The sequence below is a fragment of the Podarcis vaucheri genome (assembly GCF_965113315.1).
Source record: "Podarcis vaucheri genome assembly, chromosome: 14".
Classification (NCBI taxonomy): Eukaryota; Metazoa; Chordata; class Lepidosauria; order Squamata; family Lacertidae; genus Podarcis; species Podarcis vaucheri.
The window spans coordinates 20980991-21004205 of NC_138752.1; the positions used below are offsets into that span (position 1 = coordinate 20980991).

The 23215-nt window shown below is 44.1% G+C and overlaps 1 protein-coding gene across 1 annotated transcript in view; it reads right to left on the minus strand.

Annotated features, from left to right (window-relative positions):
- The window catches only part of AGBL1 (AGBL carboxypeptidase 1), a 410764-nt gene that overhangs the window by 232063 nt on the left and 155486 nt on the right, over positions 1–23215 (minus strand). The window lies entirely within an intron of this gene.

Here is a 23215-nt window from a genome sequence, read left to right on the forward strand (position 1 = left end):
TCAGGATGGCAAAGAAATTCAATTCAGTTCATAGCTAAAGCAAACTTAGCAAATTTGCGCTTTCTGAAATAATAGGAGGACTGAGCCACAGGCACCCTTCAAAATTGACACTTCTCCAAATTTTTCAATGTAGTTCTCCAGCTAAGTAGCGGGTACAAAATCATTGAAAATAAGAACATGGGGGGGGGGAGCCCTGTAGTCAACCAGTGTGTTAGGGAGCTACCAGGAGAGGAATGCGGAGAAGTGAAAACAAATGGAGTCAAAAGGGATAGAAAGAAGTGAAGGAAAGCGCTGAGCAGGTGATTAGTTCTGACCTATGGTGATGAGATGGGAAGGAAACTGAAGCAGACTGAGAGATGACAGGATGGGGGAAAGAGAACATTGTTGGTAGGTGGGTGGGTGTGGAAGGGAGGAGGAGGAAGGAAGAGGAGGATACAGTCCTGCAAATTCTGCCCATGTTTGGCTCTGGCTCCACCCAAAGAAAGGTCCCCAACTCCTGCTCTAACATCAATGTGCATCAATGTGCATCAGTTACTGGATGTGGGGTAGCTGTAATTTTAGGATGTGATTATATCATGATTTTAAGCTGCTTTTCTTTTCCAACTTTTTCCCTATTGTGTACTGCACAAATGTTGCTTTCCATTATCTATCTTGTGCATGCCATCATGCTCCTAAATATTATTATTTTTTTAAAAAGGGGGGGCACAAAGTGCAAACAAATAAATAAACGTGGCCACCACGCTGTGCCTACAATGTGAGCTTCGGTTTTCGCAGGCTCTCCGCGGCTTGTCTGGGTGGGTGGTCCCTTCCTTCGTCACCCTCTCCTCCACTCACCACTCATCATGGCAGGAAAGAGGAAGCCGGCATGATGGATCACAGAAGCCCCTTGACATATTGTGTCATTTATCACACAACAGCTTCCCGTCCTGCTCAGGGGGCCTCGTCCATATGTCAACGTCGGCTTCTGCGCCACCCCAATGCATCAGAGGGAAATGTTTGAATATGGAGCAGAGCAATTCCTCAAGCTTGTCTCGGCATAGATCCCCACATACGTCTAGTCCCTTCCTGAGTTTGTCTTTGGCGCTTATTTATTTAATTTGCACACAAACACATACACACAGTTCTTGGGCTTGTATTAAACAAAGCGATCAAGTGAAGACAGCAGATGGATGAAATCAGCTAAAAGTCATGAGGTCCTGGGAGAGAGGCAAATATAGCTGAGTTTAGGGATGATGCACATATTTGGGATAGATTGTCTGTTTGTTTGGGATATTACACACCCAAGGCAAAATTTGCTGTTCCATGTAAGTGTGCCAGACAGGGAATAAGTGTGCCAGACAGGTAGCAGGTTTTCTACATTGTTGTTCAGTCTGCAAAAATAAAAGTAGTGGCATAATGGTGCAGCTGCTGTGTTCAGAACTCAACCCGTGATTTAGATCTACATTAAATTTAATCCGCATGCTTGTGAAAGGGTGATACAGTGGTACCTCGGGTTAAGTACTTAGTTCGTTCCAGAGGTCCGTTCTTAACCTGAAACTGTTCTTAACCTGAAGCACCACTTCAGCTAATGGGGCCTCCTGCTGCTGCCGTGCCGCCGGGGCACGATTTCTGTTCTCATTCTGAATCAAAGTTCTTAACCCGAGGTACTATTTATGGGTTAGCAGAGTCTGTAACCTGAAACTATGTAACCTGAAGCGTATGTAACCCAACATACCACTGTATAATGCAAAATGGCACATAAAAATACACATATGATGTGCAACACTGATCTGCTTTGGGTGGGGGGTGCTTCATTTCTGCTTTGCAGGATAAGCATCCTAAACGTGCGGTGGTACCAGCTTCCGAAATGGAAGAAAACTGAGAAATGCTCTTCCCCTGCTTCTTTCCAGTAAAGTATTCCCCAATACAGTGCTGTTGGCTGCTGAGGCTTCCTGATCTGGGGGGGGGGAGCTTATGGGAGGAGGAACCTCATAAAGTTTTCCTCTGGGCTTTGGTTAAAGTGCTGGCACCCAGGAAGGCTGCAGAGTGCAGACCACTGATGTTAAGGTTTGTAGAATGAATGAAAGGATCCTAACAAATACCCACTTGGCCATCTCAAAGGTAAGGAAAACATTCAAAAAAAAAAAAACCCAACATACAACCTAGTAGGATGTCACCCCAAAAAAATCTCTTTCCTTTGGTAATTTTTGAATGCAATTTCTTTTCTCATTGATCGATGGAGAATAGTCAAAAAATGCTGGAGAAAGATTCAGCACAGTGCTCATGAAAACCTGTACTTATTCCTGACAAAAATTGCACTGCATTTAAAAAAACCACATTATTTTTTTAAAAAATAAATAAAATGCTTTTCCAATTACAAATTGAAATTAGAAATATGAAGCAACAACCAGTCAAAATGAAGCATTTTAAAACCCCATTAAATTTCATGGCAGGGACTGAAGCTCTTTTTTGTTACCATTTCCTACCAGCAGAATCAGCAGAATTTTACAGTGTTTCGGCCTGACTGGATCCTACACCGCCCTTGGTTACTTTTATTGTGCAGCTCTACTCCCGCCTAAATAAGCAAAATTTCTGTTTCATAAACATGTAATGTGTCTGCAAAAGGAATCATGGGCAATTTATGCCTGGAAAATTGGCCAATAAAGTTTTATGGCACCAGGTTCCTAGTGCTTCTTTTAATATGAGGAGATCTGAAATTAATTCCTTCCTAGGCAAAGAGTTATAACCCCAGCTCTCCAGGTCCAGACCCAACCTTATGAAAACCCCCATGCTGACTTATTTTGAAGATGATAATTTTTCTGTTTGCACAGTATGCCCTCTATAGGCGAAATCTTTCAAAGGGATGAAATGAAGCAAAAGAAAGTGAAATCCCAACAAAATTCAAAACCTGATGAAATCTTGATACTTTTCTCTTATTCTGACATTTCCTCAGCATTCTGTGTTCTATAGAACATGCAATGAAATCCATATACAGTTGTACCCTGGAAGCCGAACAGAATCTGTTCCAGAAGTCCGTTTAACCGTTCAAAACAAACGAAAACCAAAGTGTGGCTTCTGATTGGCTGCAGGAAGCTCGTGCAGCCAATTGGAAGCCACGGAAGCCCTGCTGGACATTTGACTTCCAAAAGTAGTTCGCAAACCGGAACAGTCACTTCTGGGTTTGCGGCATTCGCGAGCCAAAACGTTCGGAAACTAAGCTGTTTGACTTCCAAGGTACGACTGTATAAGCACACTTTCCTTTTTATTCTAGTAGAGCAATCCATATTAGAGTCATTGGACAAGTTGCTTTTTGGTGCCAAATGAATTGTTTTACATTTTCAAGCTCAAATAATTGCTGTGCCGGGCCTGTGAGGAAAATTGTATCACGGGTGCTATATTACAAGGATTATGTGCCCCCAATAATTTGCACCACTGGAGAGAAAAAGGAATTTTAAACCAAGTTACTTTATGTATTTCCATACTAGTAAAATTGGCTTGCATTTAGCTTAGTTGACTCCTTTATGAGATAAACTGTTATATGGTGCTAACTCATAAACAGTTATGAGATTTGGCTTTTTAGAGGCAGAAAACACCTTAAACATTGTGGGTAATGATTTATTACCCACAAATTGTCATCTCGTCTGTCCTCCCAGTTGAACGACGTGGCCCAGGGAGAGAGGGGAAAATAGTGGAAGTGAACAGCTGGCTTCGCAAATGGTGTAAACAGGAACGGTTTGGATTCTTAGATCACGGACTGCAGTTTCTTGAAGATGGACTTCTGGCAAGTGATGGGCTGCACCTCACAACGGTTGGGAGAAATGTTTTTGCCAAAAATCTCAGAAACCTCATCAGGAGGGCTTTAAACTGACTAATGTGGGGGAGGGAGACAGTGCTCCTGAAGGTAGGAGTCTATCAATTAATGAAGATGATCATCCAAATGTCATAGACCAAATGGAGCAAACAGCACGCGGACCTAGTGGAGGGAGGAAAAAATCCTTAAATAAGAGACACGGGGGAATGATTAATGGACTTCAATGTCTGTACACTAATGCGCAAAGCATGGGAAATAAACAAGATGAGCTTGAGCTCTTGGTACAGCAAACTAAATATGACATAATAGGCATCACTGAAACCTGGTGGGATAAGTCCCACGATTGGAATGTAATAATGGAGGGATACAATCTATTTCAGAGAAACAGACCAGACAAGAAAGGAGGAGGAGTGGCGTTATATGTCAGGGGTGTGTATACCTGTGAAGAGATCCAAGATTTAGAACCTCAAAGCCAAAGTGAGAGCATTTGGGTCAAAATTAAGGGAGAGAAGAATAACAGAGACCTCATTGTGGGAGTTTACTATAGATCCCCAAGCCAAACGGAGGACATAGATGATGCCTTCCTGGAACAGATGGCCAAGCATGCAAAAGGAAGGGAGATAGTAGTAATGGGGGACTTCAATTACCCGGATATTTGTTGGACGTCAAACTCAGCCAAGAGCATAAGGTCAAACAGATTCCTCACTGGCCTTGCAGACAACTTCATTGTCCAGAAAGTGGGAGAAGCAACAAGAGGAACAGCCATTTTAGACCTGGTCCTAACCAATGTTGATGACCTGGTTAGTGGGGTAGATGTGGAAGGATCATTAGGCGTGAGTGATCATGCTCTTCTGAAGTTTACTATACAGCGGACAGTAGCAGCCAAGCATACTAGGACTCAATTTCTTGACTTTAAGAAAGCCGACTTCATAAAACTTAGGGAAGTGCTGGGTGAGATCCCATGGACAGCAATACTAAAAGGAAAGGGAGTTCATGATGGCTGGGAGTTTGTTAAGACGGAGATAGTAAAAGCACAACGTCAGGCAATACCAATGAGACGAAAACATGGAAGGTGCCTAAAGAAACCAGGGTGGCTATCTAAAGAACTTTTAACTGAATTAAGATTAAAAAAGGATGTGTACAAAAAATGGAAAAGGGGGGAAACCACCAAAGAGGAATTCAAACAAATAGCCAGCACGTGTAGACACAAAGTCAGAAAAGCTAAAGCACAGAATGAACTCAGGCTTGCTAGAGAGGTTAAAAGCAACAAAAAAGGCTTTTATGGGTATGTTCGTAGCAAAAGGAAGAACAAAGAAACAGTGGGGTCACTCAGAGGAGAAGATGGTGAAATGCAAACAGGGGACACAGAAAGGGCTGAACTCCTCAATGCCTTCTTTGCCTCAGTCTTCTCCGATAAAGAAGACAATGCCCGACCTGAAGAATTTGAAGCAAATGATTCAGCAAAGGAAACACAGCCCAGAATAACTAAGGAGATAGTACAAGAATATTTGGCTAGATTAGATGTATTCAAGTCTCCAGGGCCAGATGAACTGCATCCAAGAGTATTAAAAGAACTGGCAGATGTGATCTCAGAACCACTGGCAGTCATCTTTGAGAATTCCTGGAGAACAGGCGAAGTCCCGGCAGACTGGAGGAGGGCAAATGTTGTTCCTATTTTCAAAAAGGGGAAAAGAGAGGACCCAAATAATTACCGCCCAGTCAGTCTGACATCAATAGCAGGGAAGATTCTGGAGCAGATCATTAAGCAAACAGTCTGTGAGCACCTAGAAAGGAATGCTGTGATCACCAATAGTCAGCATGGATTTCTGAAAAATAAGTCATGTCAGACTAACCTGATCTCGTTTTTTGACAGAATTACAAGCCTGGTAGATGAAGGGAACGCAGTGGATGTAGCCTACCTTGATTTCAGCAAAGCATTTGACAAGGTGCCCCATGATATTCTTGTAAAGAAGCTGGTAAAATGCGGTCTTGACTATGCTACCACTCAGTGGATTTGTAACTGGCTGACTGACCGAACCCAAAGGGTGCTCATCAATGGTTCCTCTTCATCCTGGAGAAGAGTGACTAGTGGGGTGCCACAGGGTTCTGTCTTGGGCCCGGTCTTATTCAACATCTTTATCAACGACTTGGATGATGGACTCAAGGGCATCCTGATCAAATTTGCAGATGACACCAAACTGGGAGGGGTGGCTAACACCCCAGAGGACAGGATCACACTTCAAAACGACCTTGACAGATTAGAGAACTGGGCCAAAACAAACAAGATGAATTTTAACAGGGAGAAATGTAAAGTATTGCACTTGGGCAAAAAAAATGAGAGGCACAAATACAAGATGGGTGACACCTGGCTTGAGAGCAGTACATGTGAAAAGGATCTAGGAGTCTTGGTTGACCACAAACTTGACATGAGCCAACAGTGTGACGCGGCAGCTAAAAAAGCCAATGCAATTCTGGGCTGCATCAATAGGAGTATAGCATCTAGATCAAGGGAAGTAATAGTGCCACTGTATTCTGCTCTGGTCAGACCACACCTGGAGTACTGTGTCCAGTTCTGGGCACCACAATTCAAGAAGGACACTGACAAACTGGAATGTGTCCAGAAGAGGGCAACCAAAATGGTCAAAGGCCTGGAAACGATGCCTTATGAGGAACGGCTAAGGGAGCTGGGCATGTTTAGCCTGGAGAAGAGGAGGTTAAGGGGTGATATGATAGCCATGTTCAAATATATAAAAGGATGTCACATAGAGGAGGGAGAAAGGTTGTTTTCTACTGCTCCAGAGAAGCGGACACGGAGCAATGGATCCAAACTACAAGAAAGAAGATTCCACCTAAACATTAGGAAGAACTTCCTGACAGTAAGAGCTGTTCGACAGTGGAATTTGCTGCCAAGGAGTGTGGTGGGGTCTCCTATTTTGGAGGTCTTTAAGCAGAGGCTTGACAACCATATGTCAGGAGTGCTCTGATGGTGTTTCCTGCTTGGCAGGGGGTTGGACTCGATGGCCCTTGTGGTCTCTTCCAACTCTATGATTCTATGATTCTATGATTCTATGATTCTATGATTCTATGATTTAGGATGGATGTGTTTCCAGTTTTGTTCAGCCTTTAGGCTGTGTGCCAAATTTCTAGCTCATGGGGAAAGACCTTAACAATTTTGATTGGTGATGAGCAAATTTTCCTCATCCCAAATTGTAATCAGTTTGCCAATTACAAACACAGTCTGAGAATGCTGGAGAGGGAGAATTGAGGGGAGGTTGCCTCTCCCTTCTTGGAATTCCAAAGTGTCTTTTATTTTTTTTTTGCCCATGTGCATGGTAAAAGTTTATCATGCTTGAGAATTATAGGATGGGATGGAGAAGCAATTGAATTGACTGAGATAACCATGTTGCATGTTACAGTGCCTTGCCCTATTTTTAGTTTTCAAAAGCAATTTGTTCGGTTAAAAACAACAATTAGGTGTTTTGTTGTTCATGATGTGTCAAGATTGAGACTCTGTTAGCCATGGTGTGCAGGCCAGACCCATACCATGTGGACCAGAGGTGGGAATAGAGGAGAGATTTGATTCAGTTTGCATTTAAAGGCAAACCTACCAAATTTGTACTTTCCAAAATAATATGCAGCCCAAAACACAGCCACCCTTCACAGTTTACACTTCTCTGAATTTTGCAATTAGCTTATCCAGCCAAATGATGTGTACAAAAATGCATACACAGGGTTAAGTGTGCATAAAAATCCATATATTGGTAAAAACAGCACATACAAAATGCATTACATAAGAGGAAAATGTTCCACAAAAATGTGTATATTTAGCAAAATTGCATAAAGGGACCCCTGACCATTAGGTCCAGCCGTGGCTGACTCTGGGGTTGCGGCGCTGATCTTGCTTTATTGGCCGAGGGAACCGGCATACAGCTTCCGGGTCATGTGGCCAACATGACTAAGCCGCTTCTGGCGAACCAGAGCAGCACACGGAAACGCCGTTTACCTTTCCGCCTGAGCGGTACCTATTTATCTACTTGCACTTGACGTGCTTTTGAACTGCTAGGTTGGCAGGAGCAGGGACCAAACAACGGGAGCTCACCCCGTTGTGGGGATTCGAACCGCCAACCTTCTGATTGGCAAGCCCTAGGCTCTGTGGTTTAGACCACAGCACCACCCGTGTCCCTGCAAAATTGCATACTAATGTGCATATTAGGAGAAATTTGCACTAAAATACTGGTAAATGCAGAGAACTGAAGAATGGGAAAATGAGAGAACCTGAAATTGATAGATTTGTCCATCTCCAGTCAGAGATGCTGTCATGGACAAGCCAAAGGGTCAGATACTGGGTTGGGTAGATGAAATGAGGTGAAGCTCTGCAAGATAGGTATGAATCAAAGTAAAGTGATCTGCTACCCACTTGCTCAGACTGCCAGACCTACTACTATTACTACTACTACTACTACTTATGTTTAATGGCATTGCAATTCCAAGGAAAGACCCTAAAAACACCCTCTATCATCCATTGTATTGTTACACTTCACCCAGAACCTTTCACAAAGTCTAGCGTCTCTCATAAGCCTGCACAATAACTCTAACACTGGAGTTATTCCTAACCCAAATGGTAGCTTCCACATGCAAATTTTTAATGCCCAAATCACTAAACCTATGAAGGCTGTGTTTTGGATTCTGTATTATTTCAGAAAGTGTAGGTGAGGTACATCCGCCTTTAAATGTGAACTGAATCAAATTTCTCCCAGCCACCTATCCCTAAATCCAGACTTATGTTTTACCTTTTCTTTTTTTTTAAAGGTCACATTTACATGATTCATGCCTGGCCCTCGAAGCATACATGCGCAGGTTTGTTGCTGTTGTTTTCTAATCTGGAAATCCCAGCTAAATTGATTGCTTAAGTCAGGAATCATTAGCCCTTTTAAAAAGTTCAAGGCAATTTCAGCAATCAGCCAATGTGCACCAGTTGTTGCAGCTGCCTCTGTTAGTGCTTTGCCCAAGGAATGCAGATGGCACAGTGCAAAAATAGGCGCATAATTTTGTGTTGTTCTCAGTTCAGATCAGAAGCATCCCGCAAGCTTGGTGCGTTTGGCTTGCCATTTAGACGGCAAGCCTACCATTTTTCAATTTCAGCAGCATCAGGGTTACTTTAGGCTCAAATATTTTTAATGTGAGAGATGCGGGTGGCGCTGTAGGTAAAACCTCAGCGCCTAGGGCTTGCCGATTTCATGGTCGGCAGTTCGAATCCCCGCGGCGGGGTGAGCTCCCGTCTTTCGGTCCCAGCTCCTGCCCACCTAGCAGTTCGAAAGCACCCCTAAGTGCAAGTAGATAAATAGGTACCGCTTTATAGCGGGAAGGTAAACGGCGTTTCCGTGTGCGGCATGGGTGCTGGCTCACCAGTGCAGCTTCGTCACGCTGGCCACGTGACCCGGAAATGTCTATGGACAGCGCTGGCCCCCGGCCTCTTAAGTGAGATGGGTGCACAACCCTAGAGTCGGACACGACTAGCCCTTACGGGCAGGGGTACCTTTATTGTGGAAGGGGAAGCCAGTCACACTGAACAACTAAAAATAGATGTAGGTGACCTGAATTTGTCCTGGTTGCGGAAGCACCAGCTCTCCTATATTATGAAGGATGCTATTGCAAAAAAAATAGCTATTTGGGCATTGGCAAGTTTCAAATGAACCATATATGGGACCAGGCAGGAATTTTCCACCTGACAAAATGGCTCTTGCCTTGTGGTTTTGCATACCTCATAGCAGTAGTCACAACTCTGGTGGTTCAGGCATTGGGTAAGCCTTAGTCTTGGTGTCAGTTTCTCAGATCATGAGGTTGACTGTGCATATAAGGGATAAGGTGATCCTACAGGTAAACTGGCCCTAAGCTGTTAAAGGCTTTGTCTACTAATATTAACCTACTGAACTTGGGCCAGTAACAAAACAGAAACTAGGGTGCCCCTCCCCTGCATACTTCCCTCTGAAACAACCAAACATTCCCCTATAGGGATGTTGAAATCAGCCCTACTGGCAATACCACATCATGTGGACTTGCTAATGTTCTCCAAAATCATACATTACCTGCTATCGACCATCTTTCCCCAGAACACACCCAAAACTAGGAACATGGGGTACCTTGGCAATGTTTTTCATTAGGCAGAAGCATCTGTCACTAGGAGGTGTAAACGTAAGATTTTAGCGAAATCGGCCTTCCCCGCAATGCAAATTGCTTACTTCTCCAATCTGCTTTTTGGTAGCCATGGAAAATGATTGCTCCAAATCCTTCGTATAACAACGCCATTATATACCTGAAAACAGTCATCATCTCCTTCCCCAATCTTCTCAAAATTTAAAAACCTATCCAATCCCTTCCTGCTTCCGCTTGTGTTGTTGCTGGTGAAAACCTTCCATTATTTTCATTATCTACCTCTGAACCCACTCCAATTTATCATCATTTTTTATGTGAGAAGAGTCTCCAAATTGAACACCAGAGTCTTTCCCCCCCCTCCCCTGATGTTCTTTCATGTTCTTTTGGGGTTGTTTCACATCAAAGCAAAACATTGGCTCAGCATCCGTAACAAGTATTTGCTGCCTTCAAGATAAACTGATAATACTGCTTGCCCTATGGTGAGGAGACCAAAGGCAGCATCAAAATCTGTCTTGAATTATGGGAAGAAATGGGCCCTTTTTTGAAGTGTGCTAACTGCTGCCAGAAAAGGTAGAGCATAGAGGGCTGGCCCTACCATTAGGCCAGGGATAAAGAGCATTAGGCCTATAGATCAAATGCACCCCTCCAAGCTTCTCCATTTGGTCCTCAGAACTCTCCTCAGGCCACACCTCACAGGCCATATCCTCCTCAAGTGCCGGGGAAGTATTTTGGAGTCAAAGGTTTGTGAAGTCAGTTTAGATCTGGTATCCAAAACATTTTTCCCCCCAGTTCAGAATTAAGCCTTTTGTTGAAGCTTTCACTGCTAGGCTGTATCACTGCGATAAAGATGAATGTATTGCCAAGAATGTTGTTTTTGTTTCAAACACAGCAAATTTTGGACAAAATGGACTGTTTCAAGAAGTGGCAGAGAGATATTTCCAGATTTGTCTGGCAGGGCAAGAAGCCCAGAATAAAATTCAAAATATTAATGGATGCAAAAGAAAGAGATGGATTTGCCCTGCCAGACTTTAAACTTTACTATGAATCAGCCATATTTTGTTGGCTGAGAGAATGGCTGCTTCTTGAAAACACAGACATTTGGGACTTAGAAGGTTTTAACAATGTATTTGGGTGGCATGCATATTTGTGGTATGATAAGGTCAAAGCACATAAAGCATTTAAAAACCATATTATCAAATAATGGAGGCATACAATTCGGACAAGAAAATTGGTTTCCAGGTGGAAAAATCAAAACTGGAAACAGAACTGTTAGATCCTAAAGTTAAGAATTTGTCAAGAATGTATAACTTGCTGTTGAAATGGAATACTCAAGATGAAACAGTGAAATCTGTTATGATTAAATGGGCACAAGATGTTGGACATAACATTATGATGGTGGTACATGACCCCAGTCAAGCTTGCAAAAATTTATCATTTGCCCGATAATAAATGTTGGAAATGCAAAGAAACTGAGGGTACATTCTTTCACCTTTGGTGGACGTGCCCAAGGATTAAGGCTTTCTGGGAGGTGATCTATAATGAAATGAAAAAGGTATTTAAATATACCTTCCTGAAGAAACCAGAGGCCTTTCTCCTGGGCATAGTCGGCCAGTTGGTGCCAAAGAAGGACAGAACTTTCTTTATGTACGCCACAACAGCAGCAAGAATTCTTATTGCAAAGTACTGGAAGACACAAGATCTACCCACCCTGGAAGAATGGTAGATGAAGGTGATGGACTATATGGAACTGGCGGAAATGACTGGCAGAATCCGAGACCAGGGAGAAGAGTTGGTGGAGGAAGATTGGAAGAAATTTAAAGACTATCTACAGAAATACTGTAAAATTAATTAATATTAGAATGATGTTGGAATGAAGCTAAGGGGTTTTTAGTAGTAATGCTACAAGGAGTATGTAAAAATGGACTGCTAACAGATAAGAATATACAGTTATTACATATTAAGACAAAGGACTAAGATAAAAACAAAGAGGGAAAGGATTTGCTGAATTAACTTACTGAACTGGAATACAAAAAAGGGGAGGTGTGAGGAGGTCAGGGAAACAAGTGAATGAAAGACAAGATATGGAAAGATTGATTTGTTTGTAATTGTTTGTAATTGTTTTTACTTTTTTGTATTTTGTATTTTCTTCTTTCTTTTTTATTCTTTTTTCTTTTTCTTATTATTACTATTGTGACTTCTTTTTTATTTTTGGAACTCTAATAAATATCTTATACTCAGAATTAAGCCTTTTGCACTTGGCTCTGATTCTTGGGGTTCCAGCAGAAGCACAAAATAGATCTTGCAGACCCTTCAAGTGTCCCTATTTCCCAAGGATGTCCCTGATTTAGAGAAGCCATCCCAATTTCTTATTTGATCCTGGAATGTCCCACATTTTCTTAGGATGTCCCTATTTTCATTGGAGAAATGTTGGAGTATATGGAGTTATCCAACCTCTGAGCTGTCTGAAGGCAATCCTGTATAGGGAAGGGTTTTTTAAAAATGTTTAATGTTTTATTATGTTTTTATATTTTGTTGGAAGCTGCTGGAAGTGGCTGGAGCAACCCAGTAACGCGTTGGGTATAAATAGTAAAATTATCATTATGGAATGGGACATCCCTATTTTCATCAGAGAAATGTTGGAGGGTATGGATCTTGCAGACCTGAAGCCTGCCCACCTCTGGTGTCCAGCACCTTCCAATCCCCATTTACAAACACCACCTTCCAAAATAACCAGAAAGCAACTCAGCTTATCCCCAACTTTCTTCCTCAGGACTTCCTTTTCTAGCCCAAGGAGTCAAAATTTATACAGTGGTACCTCGGGTTACATACGCATCAGGTTACATATGCTTGAGGTTACACACTCCGCTAACCCAGAAATAGTGCTTCAGGTTAAGAACTTTGCTTCAGGATAAGAACAGAAACCGGGCTCTGGCGGCGCGGCAGCGGCAGCAGCAGACCCCATTAGCTAAAGTGGTGCTTCAGGTTAAGAACAATTTCAGGTTAAGAACGGACCTCCGGAACGAATTAAGTACTTAACCTGAGGTACCACTGTACAAGACATTTTGGAACCTGAGGCCAACCACAAAATGGTGTCTGCTTCCCAACCAGAGAAGAAGGGTGAATGAAGATCTACTGCCCCTATGGATCTTCCCACCTGGGGCAGTTGACTCACTTTGCCTTATGGGTGGGCCAATCCTCCAATCTCTTATAGGGGGTCTTCACTCTGTGTTTGTGTTTTAACAGATAGAATAACGAATGAACAAGCTGCATATGTTCATTCGTTTTTATGGGAGTCAGCAAATGTGAATTTGGATGAATCACATGAACTGGATGGAAATATATTAGACCATTCATTTTTAATTGCTTTGCAATGGAGGTTTTGTTTTGCATTGAAGAAATGGGCTAGGATGTGTACAGCTCCCAGGGATGAAATTGACCAGAGTGAAAAGCTCTGTTTAATTTAGATAGCAGTTAGGCTGCAACCCTAGCATTGGGATGTAGGAAGTTGCCTTATATAGAATTGCATGAAAACCAATTTAACTGCAGACACAGAGCCTTCAGTCCAGATTGGGGGGGATTGAAAGCTGTACTGGGAATTGGTGGTGGGGGCTACTCTCAGAGGCTTAACTACTCAATCAAAGTCCCGTGAAATTTGTCCTTAGAAAGCTGCATAATCACGGTTGCAAATTGCATGGGGAAACTGCATGGCAAGCTCCCCACTGAAGCCCTTTGAACTCCAATGCGTGGAAGAAGGTGGGGGGAGGTCAGGTGACAGAAGGGGTGGGATAAGTGAGAATGTTCCTGCTCTCCTGTCATCACAAGAGGCTTTTAACAGCCGAATTAATTTTGGATCTGTGCAACTTTTAAAATGGTTCATACAATGAATATCATTTGTGTTATCCACCTGAAATTTGGTGGGTTAGCAATGTGTGGGTGATGGAATTGGCTATAGAATGCCTCTACTGGCTCCCAGGCACAGTTTCTGGGCACAATTCAAAGTCTTGGTGCCAACCTTTAAAGCCCTAAATGGCCTCGGTCCAGTATACCTGAAGGAGCGTCTCCACCCCCATCGTCCAGCCCGGACACTGAGGTCCAGCGCCAAGGGCCTTCTGGCAGTTCCCTCACTGCAAGAAGAGAAGTTACAGGGAACCAGGCAGAGGGCCTTCTCAGTAGTGGTGCCCGCCCTGTGGAACGCCCTCCCACCAGATGTCAAAGAAATAATTTTAGAAGACATCTGAAGGCAGCCCTGTTTAGGGAAGCTTTTAATATTTTATGCTTTATTGTGTTTTTAATCTTCTGATGGAAGCCGCCCAGAGTGGTTGGGAAGATCCAGCCAGATGGGCGGGGTATTATTATTATTATTATTATTATTATTATTATTACTATTATTATCATCATCATCATTATCATCTAAATTTCATGTCATTAAGATTGCAAACATAGAACTTACAGGCAGCAGAACACTGGCTGGATATTCCATTGAAATCAATGGGTGAAGTTCCAAAGAATAGGAAATGAAGCAAATATGTAAGAATTCCTCAAGAAGGACTGCAGCAGGGCAACAGCACTCTCCCCACTTGTAATTCCCAGAAAGTGATATTCGGTAGCATACAGTCTCTGACAGAGCTGCTGAGGGCTCTCCTCATTCTCCAAAGAAACTGTGTACAGCCAGAGTTTCCCAGTGGGTATCTGGCTGGCTGCTGTTCATGCTATATTATAAGGACCTTGGAGGACATGGGTGGTGCTTTGGTCTAAACAACTGAGCCTCTTGGGCTTGCTGATTGGTAGCTCAGTGGTTGGAATCCCCGCAACAGGGTGAGCTCCTGTTGCTCTGTCCCAGCTCCTGCCAACCTAGCAGTTCGAAAGCATGCCAGCACAAGTAGATAAATAGGTACCGCTGTGGCAGGAAGGTAAATGGTGATTCTGTGAGCTCTGGCACTCGTCACGGTCCTCCGTGTGCCAGTAGCGGTTTAGTCCTGCTGGCCACATGATCCAGAAAACTGTCTATGGACAAACACCAGCTCCCTCAGCCTGAAAGTGAGATGAGCGCCGCAACTCCATAGTCACCTTTGACTGGACTTCACTGGCCCACCTTTTACCTTATAAGGACCTTGGGTATGAACCTTGGGTTCTGGGCTATTCCAACCAGGAATAAATTATGTGCAATGAGTGGCACTGGGGAAACGCAAGAAATAAGTGCTGGTTTCGCTGCCACAGTCATGAAAGTGCACAACACATAGCGGAAAAGCAGAAGGGAAGGGGGTAAATGGGACATACTGAAGTCTTGGAATGTCTCAGGGAGGCAGCTCAAAGTGTAGAGAGGCTCAGCGCAATAAGAGCAGCTGGTGCTGAGTGATGGGGCAGCAATGTGGCCTCTTCCAAAGGCCCAGGGATACATGGAGATGAGAGATGGGCATGTTGCCACCACGGTGACACCTGGCCGCTAATTAGCCATCATCCCTCTCCCCCTCCTCACCAGCGTGGCACACTGTACACCCTGAGCAAATTACATTTTTTTAAAAAAAAAAAAGAAAGGAAGAAAGCTAAAACACAACAAAGCAAAACCCTACTGCAATCTCTCCCCGGCGACCCCTTTCTTCGGCTCTTCTCTAGCCCTTTTATTTATTGTAATTACTTTAGTAATAAGATTTGTTTTCCTTGTTATTATATATATTACCGCGCAGGGTAACAACGAAAACAACAGCAGCGGAAAATAACAATGACTGGGAAGAATTATGCATTTTATTTATCTCTGTGGCCATTATGGGGCCACTGAGCAAGGGAAAGCGGGGAGGGAAGCTGGAGCAAATGTGGATGGGAGGGAGCAGTTGGGGGAAGCTGTAAATAGAGAAGCAAACACATTCCTGGGGAGCCAAGATGTATGGGAGTGCATTTGCCAAGGAGGAAACAGTGGTGCTAAATGACGCCAGCTCATAATTCATGCAGCAAGGCAGCTCTGGCAGATAAAGGATGGAATAAATAACACTCTGGAAGAGTGAAGGCGAGTGGAAGAGTTCTTGTGGCCCACGAGAAGAGAGGAGGGCGATTTGCAAGGCCTGGATTTCAAAACCAGTGCTGGGATTCTGGTACCTCGGGGTGTTTTTTCCCCCTTCTCTCTGCAACGGCGGCTGTTTTTCGCACATTAAATGTGCATTTGTTACTTTTACACTGCACAAGGCCGTGATGTTATATTATATGAAGTTTTATTTAGATACCACTTTTTGGGCCCAGAGGCCCCAAAGCGGCGAACAATATATTGCTGCATACAATGAAAGTGCAATGCATCAAAACGATAGCAAACAGCAAAATGGGCAGATATCTGCCAATCACATTTGGGAGCTGCCTTCATGCTCTCACTACAGTTGCAGCTATCTAGCATTCCTACTTCCTATCTTCCAGTCTCCCTGCTTTCCTGTAGTGTCAATATATCCACAAGTGTTTGGGTTGGGAAAGGGAACAGAAATGGGGGCAGCTGGGAAAGACAAAGAGGATCTGCAGGAATCTTTCACTTTGATTCCTTGTATTCCTCTGTCAACTCCAAGTCTGATCAATGATTCTGCAGCTCTGAATCATTTTTAATTTAATACTTCTGGGAAGAGGGTTAAAATAAAATTCAATCAAACATGGGCACAGTTGGCGAGCAGTGGGAATTAGCATTTGGCAGCGTTCATTATTGCTGTTTATGATGAAATAAATTAGGAGGGTTGTTGTTTCTTTACTGATGCAATTAATAACCCTAAATTTAGGTATCATAAATAACAATATTTATCTGGACCTGCAGTGTCTGGGAAAGACTAGCCAAGAGCTCAGAATGCCAGCAGTTTAGGATTGGATCTTGCACAAGTGATGTGGCCCAGGCATTTCTTGGCGTGACATTAAGAGAGTGTGCCAGTAAAAAAAAGTGAGCAGCTGAGAATAGGGATGTTGGAGAATTCCAATGAAAACAGAAACGGGAGCGGAAATTGCTGATGTTCACATATTCATCCCATGTCTGGAAAGGAAATCAATCCAGAGAATAGGATTGATATTCGCTGCTGCTGTTGCCTTCAGTCTGCAAACGATACGTACTTGAATACTCCTCCCCACCACACCCCATTTGCATTGTGTTTCCTTTGCACTGAAATAAACGAGGTGGAATAATGTAAGGACAACTGGACATGCAATGAATACAGTGGAGGATGGAAAATGGTGCCTCCTTGCATCCCTAGCTGAGAAGGTGCTGCAACTCTATTTCTGCTGACCATGGGCACATGTGTCAGCTGAATTGAATGTGCGAGAGGACCGAAGCAGCCCCCTGCTGATGGCGGCTGTGGGAGGAAACCATGCTGCCACCATCTTTGGCTCCCCCCGGCTCCTCCCAACATCCGGATGTTGCGCATGCGATGTCAGGATGTCGCACGCATGTGACATCATAGGAGACAGTCCCCCTTCCCCATCGCCCTCGCAAGCTGCACCTCTGCCATCACAACACCATAATTTAACTCTACATTGTGTGAATAAGTACTTTCTTGTTCTTGGATCATTTTTCAGCTTTGCTGGATGTCCCAGATTTCTAAGTGTTCTAGTTGTAGGGCTATGGGAAATAGAGAAAAGCTTTCCGCTATCCACTATCTCCACACTATGCTTCAAAGAGGAGCAATGCGCTACCCCTCCATTTTATTTTTCAAGAAGGCTCTCTTATCCTTGAGTCAAACCATTGTTTTGTATAGCTCCAGACTGCAGATGGGGAAGAAATGTGCTCGGTTCCCATTTTAATAAGAACCTCCCTAATTTGCACTTCCCAAAGAGAACGCAGCCATCCTTTGAAATGTGCACTTCTCTGAATGTTTGTGATGCTGTTGCAATACAGAGAAGCATATATTTGGGGAAAGTGCACACGCAGATTGATATAGTGGCGAAAGTAATGTACAAAAATGCACTGTATCAGAGGAAGTACCTTGCAAAATAATATCAGTATTAGGCAAAATTGCAAGCAAGCTGGGATTTCATTCTTACCATGTGGTGAAGAAGTCCTTATTACAAGCCAATAGAAAGATTGCTTCATTAGCAAGGGGTTACAGTATAGCCCTAGCTCAGTATACTGGTGTACAATAGGTACAAACTAGGTAACACCCTTCCTGGAGACAACAGCCTAGAGGTGTCAAACTTTGTCACTTCCCCCACCTCCTTGCACATTGGCATCGCACATGACTGAGAAACTTATCTGCAAGAAACATAGTTCAGTTTTTTGCCCGGCAGATGCAATCATCCCTGTGTATTGTACACTTATTGTTACCTTCCCTTGGCTTAATTGCACCTTTCTTTTTCAGCCAGTGCAATGCAGATTCAAATCCCTGTTATACAGAGCATATTCAACAGACTTAAGTGCAGAACAGCTTGTCCTTGGGACTCAGCTATATAGCTGCAAATAAAACGTGTTAAGTGTGTTTTAAGTGCAATATACAACGTGACACTAGATGGCGATGGTGAGTCTTATGCAAAATTAGATGTACAGTCATACCTTGGAAGTCAAATGGAATCCGTTCTGGAAGTCCGTTCGAATTCCAAAATGTTTGGAAACCAAAGCGCAGCTTCTGGTTGGCTGCAGGAAGTCCTCCGTGGAAGCTCCGTTGGACGTTTGGGTTCCAAAGAACGTTTGCAAACCAGAACACTTGCTTCTGGGTTTGCAGCATTCGGGAGCCAAAATGTCCAAGTACCAAGGCATTTGGGATCCAAGGTACGACTGTACAGTGGGTTACATACTCTTCAGGTTACACACGCTTCAGGTTACAGACTCCACTAACCCAGAAATAGTACCTCAGGTTAAGAAATTTGCTTCAGGATTAGAACAGAAATTGCGCAGTGGTGGCGGCACGGCAGCAGTGGGAGGCCCCATTAGCTAAAGTGGTGCTTCAGGTTAAGAACAGTTTCAGGTTAAGAACAGACCTCCTGAATGAATTAAGTACTTAACCTGAGGTACCACTGTTTTTTTTTTAAAAAAAAAGCTTTTATAAAAAAGCATTTTCAGAGTGGTTTTTATATGTGTCTAGATTCCGCAGAGACATCACCTTGCCAACAAAGGTCCGTATGGTTAAAGCAATGGTTTTCCCAGTAGTGATGTATGGAAGTGAGAGCTGGACTATAAAGAAGGCTGATCGCCGAAGAATTGATGCTTTTGAATTATGGTGCTGGAGGAGACTCTTGAGAGTCCCATGGACTGCAAGAAGATCAAACCTATCCATTCTGAAGGAAATCAGCCCTGAGTGCTCACTGGAAGGACAGATCGTGAAGCTGAGGCTCCAATACTTTGGCCACCTCATGAGAAGAGAAGACTCCCTGGAAAAGACCCTGATGCTGGGAAAGATGGAGGGCACAAGGAGAAGGGGACGACAGAGGACGAGATGGTCGGACAGTGGTCTCGAAGCTACTAACATGAGTTTGACCAAACTGCGGGAGGCAGTGGAAGACAGGAGTGCCTGGCGTGCTCTGGTCCAGGGTGTCACGAAGAGTCGAACATGACTAAACAACAACAACAACAAAGATTCCGCCGAAGTCACGTACCCCTTTGTTTGTGAGAGTAGGTATGTAACATTCTCAAACCTGCTGCCTATCTGGGGCACTTAACCACAACAGAAAACATGCATCTGTTCTAATCAGAAGTGGGACACAGCATGGATATATTTGTTTCATTGCTTCCAGGGAGAACCAGAAGGGTAGGGGGATGTTCCCCACTTGAGCTATATGCTGCACTAGTGTAATTACATCACCACCATCATGTTTGCCGTAGAAGTACATTTGCTTATAGCTTTCAGATCACATTAGCAAAAGCAAGCACCCGGGCCTAGTTTGTCTCAGGACTTCTTAAGCCTCCTGGAGCATGATCAGGGAAGGTCCTGTTGGGATGAGAGCTCTCCTCAACTGGGCAGGGTGTACACTGATGTGGCAGCCGATGTCTAGGCTGCTGGCAGGAACCCTTTCTAAATGCCACATATTGGTGCCTTATCTCTCTGACTGAGCAGGAAGGCTTTGGCACTTGCAGAACGAGCCACTTCAAAGCAATGCGGGGAGGGGGGGAATCCCTCTCTAAATCAAGAAAGATGCTGAGATAAGTAGACGGAAGCAGCATCAATAGCACAACTAAAGGGAAGGGGGGGAAAGAGATTTATAGGGGCATCTGCGTGCGAGATGCAAAATCACTCTGCTCGTTAAAAAGTCAGATCCGAATGGGGATACTCAGAATAATCATCTTGTTCAGAATTGTCCTGGCTGGCTTCTTTATGAGCTTTCAAAGGAAAGGGGAAGATATTAATTTATACCAGCACTTTAAAGACAGTGAGTTGGAGAAAGTAGGCAGCATGATTGGAAGGGCTCTGGAACATAGGGAGGAAAGGTGAACTGAAACTGCTTGGCTTGTCACAGATGTTTTCAGGAGGTGCGGTGGGGAAAAAGCTTCCCTCTCTCTTCAGAGGCTTTTCAGCACCTCTTTCAAAAGGTTGACTTATTGATTTATGCTGCCTTCATATCACGCCGTTTTCGGTAATGTCACTGCATAGCCAAACCTGATTGGCTGTGTGGCATTGTAACATCACCTTTTCATCATTTGACTCCTGGTCTTGGTGGGGTCCCTTCTCAGCTCATCCAGAAAGCAGCAGCAGCAACCAGAGGGAACAGTGGTATTTGAAAAGGTAATATTAGAGCAGATGTCTTTGGCATGAAATCATCAGCTCACCACAACACCTCACCTAGGAGGGGTGGTGCAATATTCCTCAAAGTTTTTCAAGGATAAGCCATCTGCCTTATTCTGATGTCTTGCCTACATGTCTTCTGCCCCTGCTCCTCATTGCCCAGCTGTGATATATGCAGCCTGATGCTTATGTCTAATTAATGCATGAAGGGGTTAATACCACAGAGGAAGCTGTCCTGCCAGGCTTAGCTCACCTTCAGAGGGACTAGGTCAGTGATGGCCAAACTTGGCCCTCCAGCTTTTTGGGGGACTACAATTCCCATCATCCCTGACTACTGGTCCTGTTAGCTAGGGATGATGGGAGTTGTAGTCCCAAAACAGCTGGAGGGCCAAGTTTGGTCATCACCACAAATGTGTGGTCTTTCTTTCTATGCTGGAGATGGAAACCTTAGAACACGGGTGTCAAACACAAGGCCCGCGGGCCGAATCCGGCCCGCCAGACCTCATCATGTGGTCCGTGTAGCCGCCGCCGGCACCGCCAGCCTTCACCTTTTATTCTCGCTTCTTTTTTTGACACAAGCAAGCTGCCTCTTCAGCGCATGCGCGGCAGCCTACAAGCCAGAGAACATCTGCCCTCTAGCGGCGCCGGCCGTTCTACACAGGAAACCTCCACTTTACATGCATTCAGGAAACCTCCACTTTTTATATTGAGCGCATGCCATCCTGTGATGTGACAGATCCAATGGCTGCCTGAACCCTTCTCTCCTGTACTGTAAGTACATATGACGTATGTGGGGGGGGGAGGGGGTCTGCTTATTAGGGGGGGTCTGCTTATTATTCTGCTTAAAAGTCTGAGCGGTAAACTTTGGATATACTGACCACTTCCGTGATGCGGGCCCCGATGAATTTGAGTTTGACACCCCTGCCTTAGAAGGAACTCACAAGGGCATATTTCAAAGGTCTAACAGCTTTACTTTGCTACATGTTTTGCGATTTTAAATCTCTCTCACCAAAGAGTACTTGTTTCAAACCTGGATCTTGACATCCGGGAATTCTCCTTTTATACCTATTTTTCCTTGCCACCAACACCAACCACATGTTCTATGAGTGTTTAACACACTCAAATCATTCTGGACGAATCCCAGATCAGCTTAATTCAGTTTGGGAACCAGACTGAAAATACACAGCGAAGGAGACAAAAACGAGAACACAGCAGCCTAATGGGGACTGAGTATGCCCAGTGCATATAGAATACAAAATGACTGGCGAGCGGGGGGGGGGGGAGGCTGGGAGACCAGAGGAGGAAATGGAATAGAGCATCCTGGAAAAGGGCATGGCTGGTTGACAGGAACCTGAAACAGGAGGATTCCATATTGCCACATTTTGCTGCAACTCTCACTTGTGATATACAGTCATAGAAATTCAGGGAACGCTTTTGCTCCTCAAGGAACGCCCTTCTTTCCAAGAGTCAACTGGAAATTGCAAAAAAGGTCAGGTGTTCCCCCAGGCCTGTGTCTAGTGGAGATTTTAATTATGTGCAGTGATAATGGAAAGCTGGGAAAGCAAAAGGCGTTTGTCTGGCCCTCGACTTCTCAGGGGCTGTGAGGTGTGTGTGTGCGTGTATGTGTGTGTGAGAGAGAGATTTGAAAACCAGCTCAGGGCAATATCCCATTATTTCATTCAATAGGATCCTGAGCTACTTTCCCTTTCAGCTGTTGTATCAGTGCCACAGCGTGAAAGGTGTGAAGGAGAAGTGAAAAATATGGAGAGACCCAAAAAATCAAAGCTTCCAATAAGCCCCTCTAAGGTAAACCTTTGCCCCTCCTTTCTATTTCAAAGGGAACTCACTTGAGAAACTCGATAAATCACAGCTAAAGAAATTATTCTGTCTCTCTTTTTCCTTTACGTTTTGTTTTTTCTTAAGCTGCCAATTTGGTCCCAGCAAGATTCAGACCACCATGACACAAAAAGAAACCACTGAGTTTCTCAGGCACGGTTCCTGGGCACAAGGATTGGGGCACTACAAACAATTCTATACTTCCATTTGTGAAATACTGGAGGCCATGCAACTCAGAGCAAAAAAGGTAAAGGGAAGCCTGACCATTAGCTCCAGTCGTGACCGACTCTGGGGTTGTGGCGCTCATCTCGCTCTATAGGCCGAGGGAGCTGGCGTTTGTCCGCAGACAGCTTCTGGGTCATATGGCCAGCATGACTAAGCCACTTCTGGCGAACCAGAGCAGCACACAGAAATGCCATTTACCTTCCCGCCGGAGCGGTCCCTATTTATCTACTTGCACATGACATGCTTTCGAACTGCTAGGTTGGCAGGAGCAGGGACCAAGCAACGGGAGCTCACCCCGTCACGGGGATTTGAACCGCCGACCTTCTGATCAGCACCTATGGTTCTACTCAGAGCAAACTTAGCTGGTTCCAAACTTATTCAACCTTACTAAGCAGTAGACACTCACTGTGTTTAATGAAGATTTTTTTCTGACTTAATTGTCCATAGAATTGTGGCCTTAAGTCAACTTAACATTCAGTCTGATTGAATAACTCATTAACAGCTGGTGGGGTGGTGGTATTTTATTGTTTTTTTTTAAAATGTGGAT